The 10,764-nt window shown below is 39.5% G+C and overlaps 1 pseudogene; it reads left to right on the top strand.

The window, feature by feature from the left end:
• The first annotated feature begins 5,845 nt into the window (after positions 1 to 5,845).
• LOC126076255 (peptidyl-prolyl cis-trans isomerase B-like) lies at positions 5,846 to 10,499 on the top strand (annotated as a pseudogene).
• Positions 10,500 to 10,764: the final 265 nt, after the last annotated feature.

Raw genomic sequence — 10,764 nt, 5'->3', positions numbered from 1 at the left:
TCCAAAGGACATGCTCTGCGCGAGGCAATGCTTTCTGGGTGGTATGAAGTCCCCAACTCTCTGCTTAATTGCCTTTTCTTTTATCTCTTGTAAGATTAAAGGTGATGCAGGCCACACCCCAGGGAAACTCCCTTTACATTGAATCAGGGATGTGACTTAGTAAGGGTGTTTCAATACCACCCTAATCCTTTTTAACATAAAATTACAATCACAAGAAGAAGGGCAACCACACAATACTGGGAACCATGGCCCAGCCAAATTGATACACATATTTTTGGGGGGACATAATTCAATCCATAACATCACGCTTCCTTAAAAAATGACATATGCTGTCTTACTTTCATGCATTTTCTCACGATAGTTTATAAATCTTGAATAGTTTGCAACCATGCCTCTTTTTCTCTTTCTAGAGAAATAAATCTTAGCTGTTCCTAAAAGGCTAACTCTAATGTCACTTCTGAGAAGTCTTCTCTGACTTCATAAGGAAGGAATCGATCAACAATTTTGGAAGTTGATATGGTCATTATAGCTCATAAAATAGTTACTGTACTTAATAGTCTACAAGTGTTATGTACATTAGAGTGAGATATCTTTCAGAGTAGGAAATTTGTCTCATTCATTTTATAATCTCTAGCACTCAGCAAAGACCTGGTACCTGGAAACTACTCAATAAACATTTGTTAAATTGAACTATTAAATTTTAACATTAAATTTTAAAGACAATGACTATTTCATAATCAGCTTTTCCCCCTTTCTCAACTGAAAACAGAAGCTTCTCTTCTTATGTCCTAAGCTAAGCTGTGTAAGAGTGTTGTTGATCTCATTTACTCCAGCCTCCTTTGGTAACTTGTTTTTCAATTACTTTTCCCCATTCTTATATCTTCAACCTGTCCACCTGTGCCTGAAAGGTAGCCACAATGCCTAATTCCTCTACCAAAGGCCACCACATTCTCTAGTCTCCCTTAGCCTAAAATGGAGCCTTCCATGAATTCTCTGAACTATAGAACTACTGAGTCTCTGGGTGGTGCAAATGGTTAACGCACTTAGCTGCTAACTGAAAGGTTGGAGGTTTGAGTCCACCCAGAGGTGCCTTGGAAGAAAGGTCTGGCAATCTACTTCCAAAAATCAGTCATCAAAGACCCTGTGGAGCACAGGTCTACTATAACACATATGGAGTCTCTATGAGTTGTAATTGACCTGAGGGAAACTGGATTTATTTATTTTTTTCAATTGAGCTACTACCCATTATTCTTATTACAACTGTAATTTTTAAACAGTTCTGAAATTTTTCCCTCCTGAGGTCACAGTTTATTCTTGATCATTAAACTTCGCAATTTCCTTAGTCGTTTTTGTCCCCAGCCTCTTTGAAAATTTTTATATTGCTATATATTTCTTCCCTCTTAAAGGTCTTTTTATTTTACTTCTATGATGTTAAATTCTCCTGATTTTTTAAAATCTGTTTCATTAAATCTTCCTTTTAAAATGAAGTTACTACCTAAGCAGTGGGCGGGGGGGGGGGAACCCACTGCCGTTGAGTTGATTCCAACTCACAGCGACCCTATAGGACAGAGTAGAACTGCCCCATAGAGTTTCCAAGGAGCGCCTGGTGGATTTGAACTGTTGACCTCTTGGTTAGCAGCCGTAGCACTTAACCACTACGCCACCAGGGATTGGGGAAGATACTCCTAATTGCTTACCTAATACCCATTTTTACCTTTTGCTTTGCAGAGCCCCATACTGATCAGGGTGTCAATGTGTCCAGCTAAAAATATTTATTTTCAGACTCCTTTGAGCCTCTGCATGATAAGGTGGCATAATTCCAGGAAAGTAAAACTTAGTTGAAGCCTACTGAGTGGTGTTTCTGGAAAAGACTTTGCTTTCAGATTTTTTTTTAAAAGGAGAGGATAATTCTGGCATGATCTTTTGCCTTTTACTGTTTGCCTTTCCTTCTCTTAATCTAAAATGCAGACACACGCCTTAAATTTTAGCAGCCATCTTGAAATATGGGGCCACAACGTGAGGATGAACTTCAACACGTTTAGTCTGGTAGAGATGAATACAGAAAGAGCCTTGTTCCCTGATGTCACAACTAAACTTCTGTTCTAGCCTTGCCCTTTGCACATCCTATTTGAATACAAATAATTAGTCAAATTGCTAATAGTTAGAAATGCAGCAGAATGAATACATCACTAACTGATATATCATTTCTAATTTTAACCTTATCAATCATTTTTATCATTTCAGCCATCCCATCTATAAGGATCATTCTAGCAGAAGACTGCTTGTTTGAGTAGAATGCAAAATCTGTGCCAACTGTTTAGATGACTAGTGGTGGAGAAAGTAAGAAGACCTGGAGCATGTCTCCTTTATAGGACTAATCACTTGAATGGCCTTTTTTAATTAGATAAATAAAAGGTAATAATTCATCATTTTCTATGAAAGCAGTGTAAAAGTCATCCACCAACTAGTAAATATTCCTGAATATGCAAAATTCTGGGGATATGGTCTCAGAATGATTTGTGCAACGAGCCCAGAGATCTTCCAGGAGGGAAAGAAGGGAAGACAGTAAGACACCTTTTCTCTGACATTCAAAGATAGGGAATCTGTTCAGAGAAGACTAGGGCTCCCCCTCCAAGGCCCAGTGGCAGGGAAAAGTAGGGAGGCCCATAAGTTCAGAAAAAGATGGAACAAATGGGCTGGCAGCTGCCCTAAGTCTACAACAGGATGAGGGAAAGTAAGTGGTGGTTCTGGAGATATGAGTCTAAAGAGGCCTCTCCTAAAGGCGCAAGTGAATTTGGGATTGGCTGTTTATCTACGTGATCCAATTAAAAGGACCGCTATTTTGAAATTTCTGGAACAGATTTAGAATAGAACCCTCTTGACTAAACTTGGGGGGACTGCTGGCATTCTCCCTTGAAGAGCTGCTGTGGCTTAAGTCGGGAACGTGGACACTTATTTTCCACTCACTATGTTTTTTTATGTTCCTCAGAGATGCTGCTTTGTCCATAAAACTGCTTCTTCACCAGAGGTATGCTTTTGCAACAAAGATGCTTCTTTCCCATGGTAATATCTTTGCAAAAGACAATGTTCCTTTTCTGAATCCAGTGCTTATCCAGTGTAAGGGGATTTAAAGAGCTGCAAACTAGGGTGCCCAGATCAGATTTTGGTGTGATGTGACTGAGGGAAAACTAGGGGCTTGAGATAGTCTTCCCTCAATGAATGTCTGACCTGTGCAGAGTACTTCTAGCTTTCAGGAAAGGCAGCTGCCAAACTAGTTTCCCATCTTGGCATTCAAATGCCATGCCAATCTCTCTTAGAACAACCAATCTCTAAATTCCGTGGTTGCAGTATTCTCTAGCCTTAAGAAATGCCCTCTATGTTCCAGTTTCAGTACAAAGAGACTATAAAAAGCAAGATGTTGCCAGACACTATGACCTTCATCACTGAGATTTCTAAACATACATGAATATGGGCAGATGTCTAAAGAAATATAAACTGGAATTTTTGTTAACAAAGAAATAGTGAGGGCTCAAGAATTACATTTTGTAGGGAGCTATTTACTCCCAAGGCTATAAAATCAGAGATAATCAGTTAATTCCTCATTTTTTTGTGTGTGTGTAGCTGATATTCACAGGTACCTTAACCGCCAAATTTCCAAAAATGGATCTGTCTTCTTCCCCCACAACACACCAAATTTATTCTTTCTCCACCAACCCAGAGTCTGGGCCTCCAATATCAAAATCAGTTTTACCTATTTCTATTTTTCATCCTTTCATAGTGAAAGTAGTCATGGAGTGACTTCTAATTTCCAGGCCCGTACTAGGCATCGAGTTGCAAAGATAAAAACACAAGATTTCTAGCCACGAGAAGATTACAGCCTCACTTGGAAACAGAGACAATTATAAGCATTTCTTCAGGCCAGTACTTACAAATAAAAGTGGGAAGTAGTAAGTAGAGCATCCACGTTTGCCCATGGAAATCAGGGAAAACTTCATAGAGAACATAAAAATTCACAGTTAAATGTCAGGTGGACAGCTGGATGATAAGCACATTCCAGGAAGAAGAATGTGTCCAAAATCAGAGAAGTGTGAGAGAGCATATCATTTTGGGGACATTAAATATAGTTTGGCATTTTTGAATTATAGTGTTTAAAGAGAAAAGAGATTTGAAGTAGAAGGAGAAAAGGCTAAACATGTAGGTAGGGGCCAAATGATAAAATCTGATGACAAAAGTCTTTGGTGCCATGATAAGCAGGTAGTACAAATTATACTTTAGGGGATGGGGAACCATTAATGACTATCAGACTCAAAAAAGTAAGATCATTAGATTATCATGTTAGAAAGATGACATTACTACCTTTGCTGAGAATAGCGCAATTCCTCAGAAAATGTATACTGAAGGCCTGAGTTAGGACAGTGATAACTGGGATGAGGGAAAAAGAATGCTAAGAGCTATTTCAGAAGTAGAATAAAAATGATAGAATAAAGAGTGAAGTAAGAGAGGAGGGTCCAGGATGGCAGAATAGTCAGTCACTTCCTACTGGCCCTCTTACAACAGAGACCTGAAAAAAAACAAGTGAATCAAATATGTATGACAATCTAGGAACTCTAATCATCAAAGACAAAGCTGAAGAATTGGACTGAGCAGCAGGTGGAAGGAAAAACAACTCAAAAGCAGTAGAAACTGGGAAACACAGAAAGTGGATTCTCCAGCCACCTGCTAGCTGAGTTTGCATGGTGCACGTGAGCTGAGGCAAGCAGCAATATCTCAAACTAAGACCCACCACATCTGGTATAGCTAAACAGGAGTGAATCTGTACACACATCCTCAATCAAACAGGAGTGACACCAAACTCGTGAAAGTTAAGTGCAAGCTCTCAACCCACTGCACACTAGCAAAATAACCCCTCACCCCCAGAGCCTCACAGCGGAGAAGCACTTTCTTCCCCTCACCCACCCCTCACCCCCCTCCGACACCAGCCCCACAACATTCAACAACGTTATGACCCCCAAGCTGGGAACTCTGGGTCCATGGACTTGCAGCTCCCCTTACACCTGCCTAATCCCTTGTGAGCCAATTCAATGCTGCATGCCCTCATTAGCATAAGAAAGCAGAGCATACACCTGAAGCCCATTCTCACATGTAACAGTCAAAGGGGAGCTGCAGATTTGTAACATTCAACACTGCCTTGCCCCTTAGGAAGGGGCCTTACCCACCCACACTGCGGGCCTGAGGTTTGGTGGAGCCAATCATTCCATCTAGCTGTCTATAATGGGGGCCTGAGAAATAATGGTGCCTCCCAACCCTTCCAGCCAATGGCACTGGGTGCCCAAGGACTGGCTGCACTATGCCCCCTCATTACACTTTCTAGGGGATAGGGACACACTGTCCAACCAGGCACCTGGAGGCAGTCTTCAGCCCCCTGCCTTTCCCTACACATTGCCCCCCCCCGTTGCAATGAGAGACCTGTGCCTGCTCCCAACACCCCCACATAGTCCTGCCCACCTCGAATTGTAGGGGGAGAGTCTGCACCACACACTCAGCGACCAATGACCCAGACACCTGTGCCCTTGATAACCGTGTTCATGCAAGAACAATGAATGGACTCCTGGGCTCGTACGCCTCGTAGCTACTCTGACCACATGGAGATAGAACGTGAGAGCTTTAATGATGCCAACAACCAAAGTAGCTCACACACCCAGCCTACTCGGGGTTATCAAAACAAAAAAAAAAACAAAAATACAGGATGCAGTAAACAAAAATGCAATAAATAAATAAATATAATAACTTATTGATGCCTCAGAGACAACAGTCAATATCAAATCATACGAAGAAGCAAGACAAGATGGTTTTGGCAAGTGATCAAAATAAAGAACCAGAAAACTTTCTGGAAGAAGATAAGGTAATGGAACTACCTGAGACAGAATTCAAAAGAATAATATACACAGCTCTCCAAGAGGTCAGGAAAGAAATCAGGCAAAATTCAGACCAAGCCAAGGAACATACAGACAAAGTAATAGTAGAACTCGGGAAAAGAATACAAGACCAAAATGACGGAAGAAACAGGCTGCTAGAAACCATACAGAGACACCAAGCAGAAGATAGAAGGTCATAGGAGCAGAATTGAGACGATGGAAGTCAGAAGTAATGAGATTGAAGATAAATCCCTTGACACCAATTTGTTTGAGGAAAAACCAGAAGAATGAATGAAAAACCATGAAGAAAACCTAAGAATTATGTAGGATACTATCAGAGGAAAAACTTATTAGTGATGGATAACAGAAAACACAAAGAAAATTGTTGAAGGTTTGCTTGCAGAAAACTTCCCTAATATCATGAAAGATGAGAAGCTATCTATCCAGAAAGTTCAATGAACACAATACAGGGTAGACCACAAAAGAAAGTCACCAAGACATATCATAATCAAACTTGCCAAAACTAAAGACAAAGAAAGAATCTTGAGAGGGACTAGGGATAAACAAAAAGTCACCTACAAAGGAGACCCAATAAGACTAAGCTCTGACTACTCACCAGAAACCGTAGAAGCAAGAAGGCAATGGAATGACATATATGAAGCCTTGAAGAAAAAAAAAAATGCCAACCAAGAATTATATATCCAGCAAAAATGTCTATCAAATACAATGACAAAATTAGGTCATTTCCTGACAAACAGAAATTAAAACAATTTGTGAAAACCAGACCAAAATTACAAGAAATAGTAATAGGAGTCTCCAGTTAGAGAGCCAACAACATCAGACAACAATCCAAGACTAAGACACAGGATGGATCAATGAGTTATCAACCCAGATAGAGAATTCACAAAAACAAATCAAAGCAAAAAGACTTAACAAAAGGAACCAGAGACATCAATGTGTTAACGATGATAGCTTCAAAACAAAAAAGAGGGAATAAACAGTGTAGTCATTGACTCATATGGAGAGGAAGTTAAGGTGACATCAAGAAATAAAATACTGATTTAAATTTAGAAAAATAAAGGTAAATTTCTAGGTAACCACAAAGGAACCTAATATGCCTACCCACCAAAATAAAAAAGAAAAGCTTAAAGACTCAGTAAACACAAAATCAACAATAGTAAAAGAGATGAAAAGAAAATACATAAATAAAAAACTCAGCACACAAAATTAAGTGGAACAAAGAGTCTGTCAACATCACAAAAAAAAAAAACAAAAAACAAAATGACAACAGCAAACTCATACCTATCAATAATTACACTGAATGTAAATGGCCTAAATGCACCAGTAAAGAGACAGAGAATGACAGAATGGATTAAAAAAAAAAAATCCATCTATATGCTGTCTACAACAGACACACCTTAGATACAAAGATATAAACAAACTAAAACTCAGTGGACAGGAAAAAATATATCAATCAAACAGCAATCAAAAAGTGCAAGAATGGCAATATTAATCCCTGAAAAAAATAGACTTTAAAACAAAATCCACTACAAAGGATAAAGACACTAACGATTAAAGGGTCAATACACCAGAAGGACATAGCCATAATAAATATATACACACCCAATAGCAGGGCTCCAAAATACATAAAACAAACTCCAACAGCATTGTAAAGAGAAATAGACAGCTCCACAATAATAATAGAAGACTTCAACACACCACTTTCTGTGAAAGACAGAACATCTAGAAAGAAACCCAGTAAAGATATAGGAGATCTAAATGCTCCAAGCAACCAACTTGACCTCACAGACATACACAGAACATTCCACCCAACAACAACTAAGTAAACATTCTTTTTTAATGCACATGGAACATTCTCCAGAATAGACCACATTATAGGCCACAAAGCAAGCCTTAACAGAACGTAAAACATTGAAATAATAGCATATTCTCTGATCATAATGCCATAAAAGTAGAAATCCCAACAACAACAACAACAAAAAAATCCATGACCCAAATGGCTTTACTGGAGAATTCTACCAAACTTTCAGAGAAGAGTTAACACCAATACTACTAAAGCTATTTCAGGAATAAAAAAGGAAGGAATACTCCCAAACTCATTCTATGAAAGCAGCATAACCCTGATAGAACACCCTGATACCAAGCCAAAAAAAGAAAACTACAGACCAATATCCCTCATGAACACAGATGCAAAAATCCTCAACAAAATTCTAGCCAACAGAATTCAAAGGCATATCAAAAAAAACAAAAAAAAAATCATGACCAAGTGAGATTCAAAACAGGTATGTAGGAATGGTTCAACATTAGAAAATCAATCGACGTAATCCATCACATAAATAAAACAAAAGATAAGAACCACATGATCTTATCAACTGACCCAGAAAAAGCATTTGACAAAGCCCAACACCCATTGCTGATAAAAACTCTCAGCAAAACAGGAATAGAAGGGAAATTCTCCAACACAATAAAAGGCATTTATACAAAGTCGACAGCCAACATCTTTCTAAATGGAGAGAGATTGAAAGCATTCCCCTTGAGAACAGGAGCCAGACAAGGATGCCCTTCATCACCACTCTTATTCAGCATTGTGCTGGAGGTTGTAGCTAGAGCAATAAGGCTAGAAAAAGAAACAAAAGGCATACTAATTGCTAAGGAAGAGGTAAATTATCCCTTTTCGCAGATGATATGATCTTATATGCAGAAAACCTCAAAGAATCCACAAGAAAGCTACAGGAACTGGTAGATTTCAGCAAAGCATCAGGATACCAGACAAACACACAAAAATCAGTAGAATTTCTCTACACTGACACAGAGGACATCGAAAAGGAAATTACCAAATCAGTACAATTTACAATAGCCCCCAAGAAAATAAAGTACTTAGGAATAAAACTAACCAGGGATGTAAAAGGCCTAAACAAAGAAAACGGTGCTGCAAGAAACCAAAAGAGACCTACATAAGTGGAAAAATATGCCATGTTCATGGATAGGAAGATTCAACGCTGTGAAAATGTCAGTTCTACCCAAAGCAATCCAGAGATGCAATGCAATCCCAATCCAAATGCCTACAGCATTTCTTAATAAGATGGGGAAACAAATCACCAACTTTATATGGAAAAGGAAGAGGGTCCGAATAAGTAAAGCATTACTGAAGAAGAAGGACAAAGTGGGAGGCTTCACACTACCTTATTTTAGAATCTGTTATACAGCCACGGTAGTCAAAACAGTCTGGTACTGGTACAACAGGCACATAGACCAATGGCACAGAATTGAGAACCCAGATATAAATCCATCCATCTATGAGTAGCTGATATTTAACAAAGGCCCAAAGTCCGTTAATTGGGGAAAAGACAGTCTCTTTAAAAAATGGTGCTGGCAAAACTGAATGCCCAAGTGTAAAAAAGAAAACAAGACTCATGCCTCACACCATACACAAAAACTAACTCAAAATAGATTAAAGACCTAAATATAAAATCTAAAACGATAAAGATTATAGAAGAAAAAATAGGGACAACACAAGGTGCCCTAATACATGGCATAAATAGTATACAAACCATAATTTACAATGTATAAACATCAGAAGATAAATTAGATAACTGGGAGCTCCTAAAAATCAAACACATATGCTCATCAAGAGACTTCACAAAAAGGGTAAAAAGAGAACCTACAGACTAGGAAAAAAAATTTTTTTGGCTACAACATATCCAGTAAGGGTCTTATCTCTAAAATCTACAAGATAGCACAACACCTCAACAACAAAAAGACAAATAATCCCATTAAAAAATGAACAAAGGATATGAACAGACATTTCACCAAAGAAGACGTTCAGGCGGCTAACAGACTCATGAGAAAATGCTAGTTTGAGAAATGCAAATCAAAACTGCCTTGAGCTCCACTGCTGGGCTGCTTCTCTAGTGGATACTGCACCTGCCAGGGTGGAATACAAACCTGCTCTTCGCCTCCGCCCTCATTGTGGGCTCGGTCTCCCTCCTGATGCTCCCAGGGCCCTCTGTGGCTGATGAAAAGAAGGGCCCCAAAGTCACCATCAAGGTGCACTTGGACCTGTGAATTTAAGATGAAGATGTAGGGCAGATGGTCATCAGTCTCTTCGGAAAGACTATTGCAAAAACAGTGGATCATTTTGTGACCTTAGCTATAAGACACAAAGTGTTTTGCTATAAGGACAGCAAATTCCATTGTATGATCTAGGACTTCATAATCCAGGGCGGAGGCTTCACCCTAGGAGATGGCGCTGCAGGAAAGAGCATCTATGGCGAACGCTTCCCCAATGAGAACTTCAAGCTAAAACACTACGGGCCCACCTGGGTGAGCATGACCAATGTAGGCAAAGACAACAATGGCTCCCAATTCTTTCTCACTACAGTTAAGACACCCTGGTTAGATGGCAAGCATATGGTGTTTTGCAAAGTTCTAGAAGGCATGGATGCAGTACGGAAGGTGGAGAGCACCAAGATAGATGCTTGGGACAAGCCCCTAAAGGATGTGACAATTTCAGACTATAGCAAGATCAAGGTGAAGAAGCCCTTTGCCATCACCAATGAGTAGGGCCCCAGGGACCCCTTCCCTTTGAGTGACTTTCTGTGCCCTCTAGGGGTGAAGGTGGCCTGCCACAGGGTTCTGCACTGTGCTATCCCTTGTGCTGGCATCTGACAGGGTAGACCTACGCCCCCACACTCCACAGGCCCAGTTTTGTAACAAACTTCTGCAAACGCTGACCAATAAAAAAAAGGTGGGTTAAAAAAAAAATACATTGAGAGGCCATCTCACTCTGACAATACTGGCACTAATCCAAAAAACACAGAATAACAAA

Source organism: Elephas maximus, chromosome 4, assembly GCF_024166365.1.
Source record: "Elephas maximus indicus isolate mEleMax1 chromosome 4, mEleMax1 primary haplotype, whole genome shotgun sequence".
In the NCBI taxonomy this organism is placed as follows: domain Eukaryota; kingdom Metazoa; phylum Chordata; class Mammalia; order Proboscidea; family Elephantidae; genus Elephas; species Elephas maximus.
The sequence above is the reverse complement of the archived record's forward strand: the minus strand, read 5'-3'. Positions and strand labels throughout refer to the sequence as shown.